Source organism: Cryptomeria japonica, chromosome 10, assembly GCF_030272615.1.
Source record: "Cryptomeria japonica chromosome 10, Sugi_1.0, whole genome shotgun sequence".
Lineage (NCBI taxonomy): Eukaryota > Viridiplantae > Streptophyta > Pinopsida > Cupressales > Cupressaceae > Cryptomeria > Cryptomeria japonica.
The window spans coordinates 425382245-425400246 of NC_081414.1; the positions used below are offsets into that span (position 1 = coordinate 425382245).

Sequence of the window (18002 nt, forward strand, 5' to 3'; positions counted from 1 at the left end):
ATGATTCAATGTCCTTATCTACTGCTGAAGCTGGGTACATTGCTGCTGCTAGTAACTGCACTTATGTAGTTTGGATGAAGCAAATGTTGAAGGATATCAGAGTTATCTATGATGAGCCTACTGTCATATACTGTGATAATTCCAGTGCTATTAACATGTCAAAGAATCCGGTGCAACATTTAAAGACTAAACATGTGTCAATCAAATATCATTACTTGAGAGAAAAAGTCAGTGAAAAGGAAGTTAAGTTGGAGTATGTATCTACAAAGGAACAAATTGCTGATATTTTCACTAAGCCTTTGCCTGTAGATACATTTGTCTATCTAAGAGACAAGTTAGGGGTATCCAGCCCTCCTGATGAGAACTAGATGCATTGAGTTGCATCAATCCGGTGGACTTCACAGTCTTATCTCTTTATCCAGATTGATGAGTTGGTGCTGCTCCTCTGGTGGAGTAGTTTGGTTATGTATTTCATAGGGGGAGAGTATGTTTGGTTTTCTGTTTTTGAGATCTTTGGCATTGCTGTGAAAGGGGGAGAGAAGCATGTGAAAAACTGTTTTATCTGTTTTATCTTAGGGGGAGTTTGTTGGAGACATTTTCTTTCTTTGCATTGATTGTTTTTCACATTCATATGTTGCCATCAATGCCAAAGAGGGAGATTGTTGGACATTGCTACTGCTAGGATATGTTGTTGTCATTGATGTCAACATATTCCTGCTCCGGTGATTGCAAATTGGTTTATTGGGATCATGGTTTGTTTTATGAAGTATTTCTAGTATCATTATATTCTTTTGTATTGGTTTTGATGTTCCGTGAAGCTTAATTGATCATATCAAATGATCCAGTTTTGCAGTTTGTTTTTTTATCAGTGCTTCGCAGAGTTCAGTATTTCCTCTGGTATATTCTGGTGTGATCAGCTCATGATCTGAGATTTTGGGAGAATGTTTGGGATGATCTTGAGTATCTTCATTTTAGATGGTTCGTGATTTGGTGCTTCGCAAGCTATCTTTTCTTCGTAATAGTTGTTGCTGTTTGTGTATTCTCGAGGTTTCAAATGTTCATCGATGAAGATTTGATAAGTGGTGTTGGTGTAATTGTTGTCGATAATTCTAACATGCTTGCTGGTGTTTCCTAAGTATGTCCTATTTGTTTTGGTGATCCGAATTGATCGTTGTGCGAGTTCTTGGTGATTTTGCTGAACCGGTGATGTTCTTCGTGTTATGCGGTTTTCTTGGTGGTGTAGCGTGTTGCGGTTGATCTTGGCGTGATTATCGGTGGTGATGAGCATTTGGGAATTTGGTTTAGGACCATGTTATGTCATGTATATCATTATATTGGTCCGGTGGTTGATCTTTGTATCGTGTGATGTAATTTTGTAATTGTGAGTTGAGGGTTTAGCCGACCTTGTTGTCAAGGTTGATGATTTGTATAAATAGGTGATATTGTCATGTAATTTAGGTATCATAGTTGTGTCTGCATTATCAGAGAGTGGTATATGTGCGAATAAGGATTCATCTTTTGGTATGATGTATTGAGCAAAGATTGGTGTTGCAAAGCATACAATTGTGCTTAATCGGAACTGTGATTAGGCATTTGGAGATGCTATTCTTTTAGTTCATTCCTTCCGGATTGTAGTCCGATTCTTTTTGTAAGTAAGTGAGACTTCCCTGAGGGTTGTAGCTTTCCAAGTCATTATCTCTTGAGCAGTGAGCTCTAGGCAGTGTGCATGAATGCATGTGCATTCCCCATTGTAATATTTTCACATACTACTGCAGAGTATCATCTTATTGTGGGTAGGTTCCCACCATGATTTTCCCTTAACTGGTTTTTCCATGTTAAAATCTTGGTGTTGTGAGTTGTGCTGTTTATCTGCTTATCTTTGTTATTGCTGCAGTTTATCAGATTTGTTTTGTGGTTAAGTTTGTAGATCCGGTAAAAACTGATTGATATTTGAATGATTTGATGTTAGAATGATTGATGCTAGAATAGTTGATGTTTAAATGATGGATGTTTGTATCATTGATTGATTGTTTGCTTGATTCCTTTATTCCCAATTGATGATTCAATGATTTCCTTTGATGGATTCAAGAGTGATAATTTAATTATTGCTGATTTGATGTATTGGTGAGTGATCATTGAATGATTGCTGAAGTGATAGAGTGATAATTGAATTCTTGGAATGATCTCTCCTTTATATTTTATTGGTGAAAGAATCACCACCCTTCATTGCTGCCTTTTGAGAATAATAAATTATTTTCCAAATCTCTTGGATTCCTTTAGTGCTGAGTGTCATTCTGAATTTCTGCTCTGAATTGTTATGATCTGAATTGATGCATCTCCAAAGATTTGATCTCCTTTTTATATCTTAAAATTGGGAGGGTGTCACACCTCTTCACTATTTCTACCCTTTGAAAGAGTCACAACTATTCATCCTTAATTGTTGTCTTTTGAAAATAATTATTTATTTTATATTTCCTCAAGTCACTTATATTTTTCTCCATTCATTTCCAAGTTGATGTCTGATTCACTCCTTTTATACCTTTAATCCTCCAATAGTCACAACTCTTTATTTCATGCCCTTTGATCATTCATTAAACTTAATTGGATTTTAATTTATATTTTATTTTTTATTATTATTTTTTATGTTATAACTTATTATTTATTCAAAGCATAAAATTAATAATTATATTTTAATATTTTAATCTATTTTTATAATTTATTATTAAATCCTATTTCAAAAAGGGGACATTACAATATGTCATGTGTTATTGTGATTTTGGGAAATTTTGTAGGCTGATTATATTTTGTTTTAAGACTTTATCCATTTGAAGTGTATGAAGAAATAACTTGTCTCTTATCTTCAAAACCCCTTCATCTATTTTGGCATGTGTGACTATTGCCTTACTGATCTTATCAAAAGCCTAACATAAGACATAATTTTGGACTCTATGGTGAAACATCCCCTAGACCACCTCTATTAGCTTTGCTTTAAAATTAACTGCTTTTAACTTGGACTCCCCATTTTCCTCTTGAGCCTCTCTTAGCAAATCTTATAGCTCGTTTACCACCTCTTCCTTGCCTTCTACTGATGGATCAGTAATTGATACATAGGGACAGGAGGAGAGGCTTTATGCACAGGAGAACTGATCTTTCAGGTTTGCTGTGAATATTTAATGTATTGCTTGCCTAATGTCCTCCAAATGTTTTCTTATTTATATCAACCAAAACACCCCTTCACTAAACAGTCACATCTCTTCAAGCAGGTCGGTCCAGAGAGGATATAAACTTTATTTAATTTTATTGTTTGTATGCCCAAAGGAGGGCACTCAATCCTAGGGAGTCAGCTAGGATAATTATTTTAATTAACTCATGGCTTGGCCTTATCAGGTCGACCCTCAATTAGGTGCTTTTCATTTGAGTCGGCCCTAGTTTGTCATTCAGGTCGTCCATCAAAATTTCGAAACATTAAACCCTAGGTTGGTCCTATTTGAGAATTCACTACTAAGTAATTATTGAACATTTGTCCCAATCGGCCCTTTATGTTTTAGTTTTCTATTAATAGGGGTTTGATCTGGTTTAGGGACATGACAAAATTAGAGAGTTAAATAAAATCAAAATATAAGCAAGATAGAAGTTTTTTTTTTAATAACTAAGAATTTGCGATAAAATTTTAATGATTATAGACTGTAGGTGCCGGTATGCTTCTCCATGGAAGTACGACCAACTGAGCAGGTGCCCTATGCTTGTCCCAAAGAGCTTCAAGACCACAATCATTTGTGCTTGAAAAACTCATGAATTCAGCCCTTACTGCAGCATGTATGTCTTGGTGAAAGAGTCTATGAAGGGTTTCCTTGTACCCTTGAGCAACTTTGGGATCTCTATATGGGGCAACTCTTGTGCCAGTAAAGAGCTCTTGACTATAATATTTTGGACTCAATGCAATGGAAAGGAGGTGCAATGGAGTGGTCATTTTGTTCCATTTCTCCATAATGATTTGTTGTAGTTCTTGTTGCAAGGTTTGCGCCCTTGGTCTCCTTGTGCTGTGTAGCGCAGCGCTCAGGTTTGTGACATGGCTTAACTGCCCCCTGTGGATTGTATAAGTCTAGTGGTTGTATCGGGCATTAATAGGTCGATCTTTTGGTGCAACGACAACCACACTTGTAACAAGTGGTATCAGAGCTTGGTCAAAGGTTCAAACCCTTCGCATGCATTGGGGGGGGATTGTTGCAAGGTGTGCACCCTTGGTCTCCTTGTGCTGTGTAGCGCAACGCTCGGGTTTGTGACATGGCTTAACCGCCTCCTGTGGTTGTATCGGGCATTAATAGGTCGATCTTTTGGTGCAACGGCAACCACACTTGTAACAAGTGGTATCAGAGCTTGGTCACAGGTTCAAACCCCTCGCATGCACTAGGGGGGGGGATTGTTGCAAGGTGTGCACCCTTGGTCTCCTTGTGCTGTGTAGCGCAACGCTCGGGTTTGTGACATGGCTTAACCGCCTCCTGTGGATTGTATAAGCCTAGTGGTTGTATCGGGCATTAACAGGTCGATCTTTTGGTGCAACAACAACCCCACTTGTAATAGCTCTTTGAAGAATGTTTCTTCGGTATCTTGCTCTTTTTCATTTATGATAACTTTCATCCTCTCAATTATTGAGTTGATGCCATCATATACCTCACCTAAACAAGGCCTATCCATGTTAGTGTAATGGATCATGCTCAATATAGTCTCAATGAAATTTAGGAGGTACTCAACATGATCCCACCAAGAGTCATCTAGTTTCATTCTCTTAATGTTTGTTGCTCTTGTAGTGCTAGATTGCCTCCGTATGCTCCAATAAGGGCTGATTATCATGCTAGATAGTGCCTCAAGAACCTTCACAAATCGTCTCAACACAAGTGTGTTAGAGGCAAAACAGGTCTCAGCAATCTATTCCAAAATGAAAATGAAAATAAGAAAAAATTAAATTAAAAGTTTACTAAACATATTTATTATTTTATTAAATTTAAGATTAACTTACCTTCAACAGCTCCAATCTCGAGAATTGTCTAAATATGCCTTGTGACATATGGTGGTTGGTGATAAACATTTGGATCTCCTCGACGTCAACATACACTTGTTTGATCGATTCAATCTTGTTGCCAATCTTTTGCAGCATTAGGTTGAGTGAGTGGACAACACAAAGTATCCAAAAAATGTGTTGATAGCGCTCCTCAACCAGTAACCCAACAGCCCTACAATTTTTGGCATTGTTTGTCACCACTTGAACAACATTTCAAGGGCCAACTTCCTCAATGGCTTGGCAAAGAATATTAGCAATTATTGGATAGTACTTCACCGGCCCTTCACAATCCACTGCTCTCAAAAACATTGACCTTTTAGGGAACACTGCAATAACGTTGATCAATGTGCAATTTCTTGCATCTTTCCATCCATCAGATATGATGGACACCTTGTTTCTATTCCTGAATCCTTGATGGGCTTCAAGGAGTCCTCTACATATTTCACCTCTTTGTCTAATAAGGAAGTACACACCTACTCATAACCTGGGCCCTTGAACCCCTTTGGAGTTTGATTAGTTGATCTCACCATTTTTTGCAAATAAGGTAAGCGAACAACATTAAATGCCAATCTATTAGCATGGATGCATCTAGCTATGTCTTGCTCAGCAATCTGACTATCGTCATTGTGAAATGATGTTTCCAATGGTCCCTTTGCTCTCTTATGTGACACAGGTTGTTCTTGAGGTATATAGACAAGAATGGATGGTCCTTTGTAGGTTCAAGATTGGAAGGTGATGGAGAGGCCATCGATCCTTTCTTAGTCTTACTCTTGCCGAAGGATGAGTAGATTGTTTCCTAGCTGCTTCGTCTATTTTTCTTGCTGTTCAATATATGCCAATACATGTGCCTCTGGAAGAAGGCCTTTACCTTTTGGCCGTCTTAGACAAAATTTGATGCCTTTTTGAGGGATAAAGCACAAATGTGCTTTCACTCGATTGTATGAGCTCTTATATGGTTCTTTGCAATGAGAACAAATCCAAAGAAAACCTCCTTCACTTGGAAGTTGTTCTACCTTTTCCACATATTTCCAAAGGGGAGAGTTTGGGTCTTTTTTAAAATAGGGTTTGTTCCTAGCACTAGAAGCACTTGCCATTCTACAAATCAAAATGAAAAAATAAAACAAAACAAGAGAAGTTCATTTCAATTTGTAAAAAAAATGCAAGGAAAATTTGAAAAAAAAAAGAACAACAAAAGCCTACCTCTTTTGTTGAAATCCTCCTCTTTAATGTCTTTGAGAACAAATCTACACTTGCAACCGTGTAGGACTAGCACAAGAACCGGCTAGGACAAGCAACAATCAATCTTCAACTGTCCTTGTGCAATGGGAAGCAAAAAACAAAGTTCAGCAATGGAGCAAAGAAGTTTTGTTTTTCATTCTATTGTGCAAAAGTGAAATAGGTTTTACCTTTTTGGTGTTTTAAGAGGTCAAATTAGGGTTGAGGAGGTCGGATTTGCCTTTTTGGCAAAAGAAAAACACTTTAAAAAAGTTTTTTAAAAAATAACAAATTGGTCAAATTCTTTATGGGCGGGTCCCTTGAAAAGTGCCGAAATTTCCCCTAGGTTCATGCAAGGTTCGCAAGGTTGAACCCATAGATTGTGGGCAAACCTTGTCCGAACCCATAGGGAACCAAACTCGGGCTCGGGGGGTCCCCTTGTAGAACCCGGTAATGTAGGTTTAGTATATCGAGCTTGTCCCCATTGCCTTGTGATCTATCAAAGTAAGCTTGTCACCATTGTTTATTGTACTCAACAATTTACAACTTTCCTTGGGGACACAACTTATTTATACGTTCAGTTATACCCACACAAAGACAAATCACACCCACCAGACTCATACAAGACTCACATAGTACATACACACATGTACACACACTTATCCATGTTTATAGGATTTAAAAATTACTAGACCAATCATGGACATATACCTTATCAATGCCTCTTCAATTTTCCCCTTTTTAAACAATTTCCTTTCCTTTCTTTTCACAACATTTGTGTTTGTGCCTTTCATTGCAACAACCTTCTTCTAGTAGTCTCTTTTGATATTTATATTCTTTTGAGCTCTTCCCTCTTAGGCCTCATTGGTTGATTAGGTCTGTACATTAATTTCTTTGCAATGATTACTCATAATGTTTCTAGTGTCAAGGAATTATTTATTTTTGAGGCTCTTTGTGCTATGCAAGTTCTTGTCTTGGTCTGATTGGCCATTTGCTTATTGGTACAATCAGGTGGGTGGTTTTTACCTCTTCCCAAGTACATGGAGTTCTCCGAGTTTATTCTACTCCTGTGCATTATCCTCGAGCTTGAGCTGACCATAACTTCATGCAATTAGTTTTCTCACACTGCCCTTAACTCTTGACACTGGCTCAATCTAACACTTGGCTGCTCTGTTTTTCCTCTGTGGGGCTACTCATGTACTGTCATCAATCGTCAATCCAAGTTCTCATATAGTTGTATATCCCTCCTTCTACTTGGTTGGTTTTGTCCATGTCGCCAATGGATCTGCATACTCAACAACACATTAAGGAACATTGTGTATTTTGAAAATAGTTCAAGAACCATAGTGTTAATAATTTCTAGCTTGAGGACAGCATTATCAATGGAAGCCCCATCTTCTATCTCGGCTCTTCCTTCCACATTGCTGACTGGAAGCTGGGTTTTGATCCATCTTCTCATAAGTTTGAAAAATCCCCAGTTTGGCTCTCTTTAGAGGGTTTGCCCTCGGAGTTTTGGTGTCCGGAAGCACTCTTGAAAATAGGTGATGCTTTAGGCTTCCTAGTGGGTATTGAGGAGGATTTTTTGAATGGTCTGAAAGGGGATTTTACCAACATCTATGTGGAAATAAACTTGGATCGAGGCTTCTATGGAGAATTGGAAATAGTCTCGGAGGTTGGAAGATGGAAACAGAGAATCAAGAGATTGGTTGATGAAAAACCTGGCAAATGCATTCTTAGAAATCAGATAGTGAATGGGAACTCTGTGCAAGGCTCAAGGGGAGCGTTATTTCAGTCAAGGGAGCAAATACAACAACCTACCCTCCTTGATAACATTCAGCAGGTCCCTGTTGTCCAGCCTCAGCTTCACAACACTGCTTTGGCTTCACAGGATCTCCAAGGGAAAGTTTTTTCAGAGGAGATCCAATTTCAAAATCTTATTGGGGAAACCCATTAGATAAGCAGGTCGCCGACTTCTATCCCCTCTGTTCCACGTGTGTCCTCTGAGGATCCCCATTTGATTCTCTCTCCTAAAATGAAGTTAAAGACCAAAAACACTTCAAGAAGACTTTTTGGCCAGAAAAAGAACCCTATCTTAAACCGGGGAGTGTTTAATGTCTTCGTTCCGAAACCCAGAAAGGTTTCCAAAAAAAGGAATCGAGTGAGAAATTAGAAGAATGTGGGGAATCCTTCTTTAACAGTTACTCATAAGGAGAAGGACTTATCTTTATCAAATCTGCTGTTAGAAGTTGAGACTCTAAAAAATGATATTATTCAGGAGATGAATGAGGCCAAAGTTTCCTCTTTCCAAAATCCATCGGCTTCCCCTTTTATGGAGGCTTAGTTGGAGGAGCAAAAAGCCTATCATTTTGATCCATCTCATTCCTCCCCTATTCTACAAAAGTTTGTTAACCTTTCCTCGGAATCTCCAAATCCCTTCATGGATTCCCCTCCTCTACGCACTCCTAGTGCTGAAATAAACTTAGATGCTAATACTCAACAACTTCTTAATGGCTTTATGACTCAAGAAGAGGATCTGAAGCAGGTAATGAATACCCCGCTTGCTGTCATGTATTCTAAAATCAAGGAGAAAAGGAAGTTGGGAATTAAGCAAATGATAGATGGAAAGGAAAGGCCGGATTTTGGCTTTACTCCTCCCAAGAGAGGCAAAAAATCTCTTAATGAGCAAATAGTTAAAGAAGGGGAGAATGAGACTCAGACCAAGCTCACTGACATGTGGAAAGTACGGAGGGGATCCCCCCTTCCTGAACAACAATGATAATATTATTGTGGAATGTTAGGGGCCTCAATGCACCTAACAAGCGAATGGTGGTTAAGAGAAGAATTCTCTTGACCAATGCAGATATCATTTTGCTTCAAGAATCAAAATTTGATTGCCAGCAGGCAGAGTCTTTTGGTGCGAGATTAGGACACTTCTTTTAGGCTTCACAATAGATAACGGTCTCAACTGATGGTGCTTCGAGGGGTCTTATGATAGTTTGGAAACCTTCCTTTGTCCAACTAGAGGGAGTAGCCTCTAATAGAAATTGGTTACTTGTGAAAGTTTTGTTTCTTCAATTTAATGTCTCCTTCTTGCTCAATGTCTATGGACCTTCATCCCCTTCCTGTAGACGTAATCTTTGGCTCAATCTAGATGGAGTGATCTCTCATCTTCAAGATCAAAATCTTCTTATTGGAGGGGACTTTAATGCCATTAGAGGTTTGAGAGATAAAAGGGGTGGTATCTCAAGACTTGGCAGATCACAACAAGATTTTAATGATTTGATAGACAGAAATCGGCTTCTAGAAATTGAAACAGGGGATATCACTTTTACTTGGAACAATCAGAGGCAAGACTTTTGTAATATAGCGGAGAAAATAGATAGATTTTTCTGGTTGGGAGATCTCACTTCCTTCCCTTTCGTCTTGGAGTGCTCCGTTCTTCCATGCTCAGGCTCTGATCACTTCCCCCTTCTTCTTTCTCTCCAAGGGGATACAAGTTGTGTGAAACCACCCTTTAGGTTTGAGCTCATGTGGATGAAGGATCCTAACTTTTTGTCCATGATAGAAAAATGGTGGAAAGAGATCAGCTTTGAGGGATCGAGGCTTTTTGGTTTTGTGTCCAAGCTTAAATATGTGAAAAAGAAGCTTCTACAATGGAATGGATCACATTTTAAAAATATATTCTCTGCCAAAAAGAACATTGAATCTTAACTTGAAGCCTTGAATGACAGGATCATTAGAAGGTATGTCGCATGCTTCCTTCTTAGAAGAAAAGCAATTGTTGGCAGAGTATGGGGATATTCTATCCAAAGAAGAAATTTTTTGGAAGCAAAAATCTAGAGAGAACTGGTTGCAAGCTGGGGATAAGAATACTAAGTACTTCCATAATGTAACAAAAGTCCGGAGAAGCATCAATAAGATCACTAGGCTAGAATTCCAAGGCAATAGTTTTATTGAAGATCCTAAGGCCATTAGGAAAGAAATTGTCAGCTTCTTCTCAAAGCTCTTCAACAATGAGGAAGGCTCAGATCTAATGGAGCAGAGGAAGCTTCTATCTTGCATCCCAAAAATTGTTACGGAAGAGCAAAATAGGAAGTTAAATGAAAGTTTTTCACTGGAGGAGATCACAACTGCTCTTAACCAACTCCCTTCTGATAAAGCACTAGGCCCAGATGGATTTCCAACTGGCTTTTTCAAGAAATGCTGGCAGATTTTTGGGCTAGAATTGGTGGAGGCACTGGAGTATGCTAGAAGGTCTGGCAATCTTCTCAAGGAAATTAATAACACCTTTATTGCGCTAATCCCAAAAAAGGAGAAAGCTATCCATCTAGGAGACTTTAGACCAATCTCCCTCTGCAATACTGTCTTCAAAATCCTCTCCAAAGCGATGACAAACAGATTGAAACCTTTGCTAGACAATATTATTTCAGAAGAGCAAACAGGTTTTGTTCTGGGGCGCTCGATTCTAGACGAAGTAATAGTGGCTCAAGAAGCAATTCATGCACTTCAAAACACGAAAAGGTCAGGTATGATAATTAAGCTGGACATATCCAAAGCTTATGACAATGTGGATTGGCGCTCCTTATGCAAAGTTTTGCAGGCTTTTGGTTTCAGTAATCAATGGATTAATTGGGCCTTTGAGTGCATCTCTACACCTAGATTCTCAATTCTATTTAATGGAACACCAGAAGGCTTCTCTTCATCATCAAAAGCTATCCAACAAAGAGATCCAATCTCTCCTTACCTTTTCATAATTATGGTTGAAGCCATGGGAAGAGCCATTAAAGTAAAGCACTCTAACAGAGAGCTAGAAGGAATCAAGATAACTTCCAACTTTATAGCAACGCATCAGCAATTTGCTGATGATAACCTTCTGCTGGGAACAGCTAAAGCCAAAGAAGCACGCCAATTCCAAACACTCCTGGACTCCTATGGCAAAGCGTCAGGCCAGTTAGTAAACAAAGATAAGTCAGAGATTTTCTTCTTCTCCACGCCACTGCCTTTGGAGCACATGATCTTAAGGATTCTCAATTGCAAACAGGGTGTTCTACCTTGCATCTACTTGGGCATCCCCATAGACAGAGGCCTGGGGAACTCAAACTTGTGGGATCCTTTAAAGATAAAGCTGGACCATAGTGTTAACTCATGGAAAGGGAAGTGGTTATCTTGGGCGGGTAGGCTGGTTATGATTCAAGCGGTCATCTCAACTCTTCGAATCTATTTAATGTCTTAGCTCTAACTGTAGGAATGAAAAATTATGTCATTCAAAAGATGAGGAATTTTTTTTGGCAAAAAATTGAAGAGAAGCACAAAATTGCATTAATAGCTTGGGAAAAAATTTGCAAACCGAAATCTTTAGGAGGATTGGGAGTCCACAACCTTCAGATTCAAAATATGGCATTGGGAGCCAAACTGGTTTGGAAGATGCTTAAAGAACCCAAAGCAAGATGGGTAAGAATGATGAATTTGAAATATGTAGAAGCAGGTGAATCCCTTAATCTTTTAAGGTCTACTAATCACCCCAAAGGTTCTCGGATATGGAACTTCATTAACAAATGCAGAAATCTGATAGTTGACTATGTCTCTTGGGATGTCCATGATGGTTCTTCTAGTCTTTTTTGGGAAGACTCTTGGGGATCCGTGTTTAGACAGTTTATTATCCATTCCAACTACTAGACAGTGGTTACAACAACAATGAGGAAAAATGTTAAGGACTATGTCAATTTTGAGAAGGAGAACCCTATCCCAGTCTGGAAGTGGAAGAATTTGGAGGGGCTGCCTCTTCCCCTTGCTGAGTTAAGCCAATTAATTGAGTCAATCGAAGAGAGACAATTGTTCTTTAGAGAAGGAGCATATGCCCTTTTATGGATCCCATCTAAATCAGGTAACTATAGTGCTAAGGATGGTTACAAAACTCTAGCAAGTCAAGGGGTTTCAGAGGATCAAGGAATCCCTCAAAAACTATTTTGGAACAATAGAATTATCCCTAAGGCAGGCATCTTTGCATGGCTAGCAACGAAAAAGAATATTCTAACAGTAGACAGGTTCAAAAAGATGGGTTATGAGGGTCCATCTAGATGCATTCTTTGTAAAGCTCAAGAAGAAACAGTTGACCACCTCCTACTCAACTGTCCCTTTTCGGCAAAGTGTTGGAGATGGCTATGTGCCAAATTAGGCTGGATAACAACTCTTCCAAATGACATAGTCTCACTTTTTCAAAGCTGGCCAATAAGACCAAAGGATGGTTCTCTCAGCTCTCTTTGGGAAATCTCTCCTTCCTGCCTTGTCTGGGAGATCTGGAAAGAACGTAATAGAAGGCTTTTTGATGGTAAAGCAAGAAGTTTAAAGTCAGTTCTTTGTTCATTGGAATCTTCAATAGTGGAGAATACCAACAACAGTCTAGCCCTATCTACAAGCTTAAGCAATAATTTTACGGCTTGGGATGACAGAACCAGACTAAAGTGGAATGGCTTAAAAACTCCCCCTAATGTTGGAATAAATGTAATAGCAGAGATAGTGTAGCTTGGACCCCTCCCAAACCTGGATGGTTAAAGCTGAACTTCAACATGGCTTCAAAAGGAAACCCAGGTGCTTCTGGTATAGGATGTGTGGTGAGGGACCATAATGGATTCTTCATAGGAAAGATGGCTCGATCAATACCCCCGGATACCAACAATATAGTAGAATTCAAGGCCTTATTGCTAGGACTCTCAGAGTGCTCAAGTAGAGGGATTAAACATCTAGTTGTGGAGGGAGATTCAGCTATAGCAATTAATGCAGTTAAAACCATGAGATGACCAAATTGGAGACTATAAGCTCTGTTGGAAAGGATTTTGAAGGAATTGTCCAGATTTGATGATTTCTCCTACAAGCATGTCTTAGAGAAGCAAATTCAAAGGTAGATGCCCTCTCTAAGATTGCGGTAGACGGAATCAATTTGTCCTAGTGGGTGGAAGAATTTAAAGTAACCGGTCCTAGTGATTGATGCTTGACCTGGTTTGATAAAGCGACCTGGCTTCAGATTGAGGAGATTCAGTAGACTTCAAGGATAAGTTTGCATACCAACAATAGCAAACATGCTTATAGTAGTAATCTCAAAAGTAGCTTCCAAATTATACTCTGCAGCTCTCAGTCTCATCCTGCTTCGGTGGGAGTTTGAGGTCATAAATTAGCTCAGTGATTGACACTTTGACTGGACCATTTCTCTCTTCGTTGGTACGCAAAGTTTGCAACAAAGTGCTTTTAATCAGAAACAGGGGACTCGCTGCTTCTCTCAACAGCTATTTTTCTTGAATCAAATGTTCCCGCCAAAAATTTAAGTGCTTTTTCAAAGGCTGAGCTGGCAATCAGTGCCTCCTTTGCCATGTCACACCCAACTTGGACAAAGCTTTTGGTGGAAGAATTTTTTATTTTTTTCGAAAAGACATTCTAAGTTCTTTCGCCTACTGTTAGAAATCATTTAATGAGAAGTATTTTGGTGTACCTCTCTCATGACATTATCAAAATCTGCCGCATCCCCTGCAAAGCTGAAAGGATGCTGCCTAAAGGACCCGAACAGGATGAGCTGTCTCGGCGAAATGAAATCTAATGTTGAGCCTTTAATTTCTCTTGCTTGGAAATTCGTATCTCGCCACCTTCCGTTCTAGGGTTATTCTACTTGATTTTACTTGCATAAAAGGCTGCAAGTAGTGGCGTGTTTGAAGGACAGTTATTTTCTGGCGATTCATTCCCGTCTTTTTGGCCGCTCTTCTAGCTCTTTCGATAGCTGGTTCCGATTGTTCCCCTTCCTCCTCATTTTATCCCTTGCGATGGCTTCAGAAGATCCCTTTGGCTTCATCATTAGAGCCTTTCCACACCCTATCTCCTGCTTTGGAGCTGACATTCCCATTTCCCTTTCTTCAGAGAGCCGACAAGTCTCTTTCAAAAAGATTTCAGATCTTAGGCTCAAAAGATTACTGTGCATGCCAAAGCCTTTAGTTATCTTAGCGGTCAAATTAATTTTAGGGAGCGGGCACATTAGCAGGAACGAATACCCGAGGGATAATACCTTCATCTCCTCCAGGTTTGTGGCATCTCTCTTGGATAATCAAGTTGCCAAAGAGGAGGTCTTTTCATTGACGAATGCATTATTTAGTCAAGATGTCCTGGGAGGTCTTGAAGCTGTCCTCAATCAAGCGCTCCTAGACTCTGGAATGCCACGTCCAGGAGATTTGATTCTCTTTTCTGTTCCTAGGGAAGTCATTAATTATTATCCATTTCTGCTGGACCTCAAAGGTCCTGCCTTAAAGCAGCTCAGGGCTCTTGCGGCAATGGCAATTAGGTTTCTAAACTGGAGGATACTATCAAACGATTTGGACAACAAAGACGGGGAGGAGGAATTTGTGGATTTCTTAAGTTAAATGGTTTTCTCCCTCCCAAAATTGAGCAGGAGGTGCGTAGATATGTAGCGACTAGTTCTGTTGGCCGCAGAAGGGCTCATGGTCGCGGAAGGCAGGCAGCTCCAGGCAGAGGGAGGGGTCGCCCACGCGGTAGTGGACACTCTCAGGCAGCAACTTCTTCTCAAGGTCGGCTACCTTCAAATCATAGATAGGATTTTATGGTTGATTTTGAAAATGCTTTGCTCTTTTGGATATTATAGGCCTTATTTTTTGTAAACATACAATCTCGATGTTGATAGATGGTAATGGCCATCACCAGTAGTCTGCAGAGACTTATAGAAGTCTCTTTTTTGTACATTTTCATGAACTCTCGTCCGTCTAGTTAGCTCTGTGTTAGATAGAATTCAGTCTCTTAAGGAGACTGTGTTTGGTTTTTTTCAGTTTGGAAGAAAATTAAACTCTGTTTATGTATATGGACTTAATTAATATAATGATCTGGCTTAGCCATTTATCGACAAAAAAAAAAAATCTAGCTTGAACATTAGTCAAATAAATAATGAAATGTCAAATAAGCTATTAAATAATTGGGCCTAATTCTAAATGACCTTTAAGGACTTCTCCTTGGTCTAAATAAAACAATTCTAAAACATCTTTAATTTAACTAATTTTGCTAGTGAAACATTGTTTAGAAATGTGTCTCAACCTTGCTCCTATTGTTAATATTATAGAAGGTACGATTTTTTTTTTTGTATAAAATAGAAAAATTTAATTTCCGGTTCATAGACTTAGTTTTAAGCTGAAATAAAAATTCTCGGTTGCTCAAACTGTTGCATAGATCTCTTCAAGTATTTCAATTTAAATAAAGGGGCCCAATCAGTCCATCGGATCAAAAGTTTGTGTAGGAAATGTGAAAACTAAAAAGTTGTTGGAGTTACCCCTGTTGACCAATCTATGATGTGTGTCATGACATATCATAAGACATCTTTGATTGGGAACTAATTTTGGTTTTAGGTTTTGTATATCTTATACATTAAGTGTTTGAGATGGAGGTTGCATGTAGAGTATTGTAAGAATTCCCCCAGATCTCTAGTTGGTGGTACTCCTTTGAAGGCTTGCTCTGCAAGTGTATTGTAATTGTGATTTACTGAATAATACATTGAGCTTCTTTGGAGTGGGTTTTTTCTCCCAAAAAGGTTTTCCCCATGTACATTTGTGTTATGGTATCTATTGTTTATTTCTGTTTATGTGTTTTTTTGCTCTCTGTAATTGTTAAAGATTGAAATTTGCACAACTCTCCTCAGAATATTAGTGTAGGAAGCTTTTCTGCATACCCTGCTTCCTTTCAAACATGTCATTCATATTTATCATGGACCAATCACAAGGTTAGGATTATAATCTTTCAAGTCTTTATCATAATCAGATTTTAATACTAACAAACATTGAATCGTCATTTTTTATCAGACGTATTTAAATATCAATATTTATTTAAGTTAACAATCTATAAAACAAATTTAATAATCGTAGACATTAAGTTTCCACAATCCATTAGATATTGATCAGCTATTTCCGGATATGATTGTGTGTAAATTTTTGCATCAACGTTTCGGATCACACTCTGTGATGCTTCATCAGGATGAAAAGAAGTTAGAGAGCATGCAGAACTTCTGCATGCTCTCTAACTTCTTTTCATCCTGATGAAGCATCACAGAGTGTGATCCGAAACGTTGATGCAAAAATTTACACACAATCATATCCGGAAATAGCTGATCAAAATTTAATAATGTCCATGATATTCAAGTTTTAAGTTTTAAAAAATCTATAAAAAATTTATCCAATCTCTGGCTTTTGCAAGATTTGAGAACAGTGGGTATTATAGGTTAGTCCATATTTTACTGTTCAAAGCAACCATGTTTTTGGCAATAGTATCAGTCTCTTCAATTGAAGACATGACAAAGAAAATCTCAAGATACATATGAATTGATGTTCCTCCTATTACATGTCAAACCAAGTGGGTTTTTACAAACTACTATTCCCTGCTAATAAGTTTGAAACTAAAATGATGCCATAATGTTTGCAAGACCAACCAACCTTAAATCTCAGATTAATGTTTTGGACATAGAAACATTACCGGAAACACTTCACCATAAAGAATCGAGAAATTCTTAATGAAATATCTTCTCCAAAGTCAACCTTTACTGAACTTCACTTTGATGCGTGATGAGCATTTTTTGCAGCGTAAAACAAATGCACGTTTTAGAATGCTAGGCACTTACTACAAGCTTGTTTTTTTTAATTATTATTATTTTGACGTCTCGTGCTTGGTCACAGCTTTGCTTTTCATTAAATTTTAAATAATGTTTACGGGGCTTCCGAATGTCATTTTGCTGACATTCACCTTGTTATGTTAATGGCAGGAATTATGAGCTACGTATGCATTTTCTGGGACTGGAAAGATAACCAAAAATTCTGCTTCACTTGATTGGATACTGCCACTATCAATTTACATGACATCTTTGAGATGTTATGTGATTTTCTTTTCAACGTTTTATATTGCTTTAGAAAATTTTCAAGCGCAATAATTTATTAGATTTTGCTTGTATCTTTATACTTGAGAGATTGAATTTGAGCTTGAACCAATTTAAAAAAAAATGCATTTCAGAATAATGTCAAAACTATCCAGGATATAATCATGTCTGCAACGTCAAAACTACTTGCACATAATGATGTAAAGTTAAGACTATGTCTAAATTTCAATATCATCATGGCATTGTCGGTGTACTGAACTATTTTCTGTTTTGTCTGAAATCTGGTACTATCTCATACTATTTCAATGAATGTGAAATAAAAGTACGAATATATCACATGCATAATTTGTGGGAGTTTTGAACTGTTCACTTTTCATACACAATAAGTGAATTTGTTAATCGTGTTCAGGAGTAGCATGCTGATATTTGATATGATATAACTTTGTAAATTGAGTACTCACTAAAATATCTGCTCTATTTGTCAATGCAACTCTACCCCAAATAGCATGTTTTCTAATCCATAATAATATTTAGGTTTCTTTCAGAATTAGATCCCTGTGACAATTCTTGTCATTAAAAACTGTTGAATGGTCCAGGAAACTTGTTGCTTAAAGCAGTTTGTATAGCTTAATCAGAAGCATGACATAGGTAGCTAACCTTTTTTGAATGCATTGAGATGGATGAAAGAGGTAGAGGGGCAACTCAGGGAAGTGGGTCCATGATGCAACCACATTCACAACATAGACTTTATTAAATTTATTTCTAAAAACCAAAACACAGTCTGCCTCATTCCTCATTCCATTCTACCTCTACAACTGAAAAGAA

General features: G+C 38.2%; 1 protein-coding gene across 1 annotated transcript in view; it reads left to right on the top strand.

The window, feature by feature from the left end:
* The window catches only part of LOC131034119 (uncharacterized), a 28194-nt gene extending 10759 nt beyond the window's left edge, over nucleotides 1–17435 (top strand). Inside the window, exon 2 of the mRNA XM_057965508.2 lies at nucleotides 17067–17435. The gene's annotated coding sequence lies outside the window, so the exon portion shown is untranslated. The remainder of the gene's footprint in view (nucleotides 1–17066) is intronic.
* The last annotated feature ends 567 nt before the right edge of the window (nucleotides 17436–18002 follow it).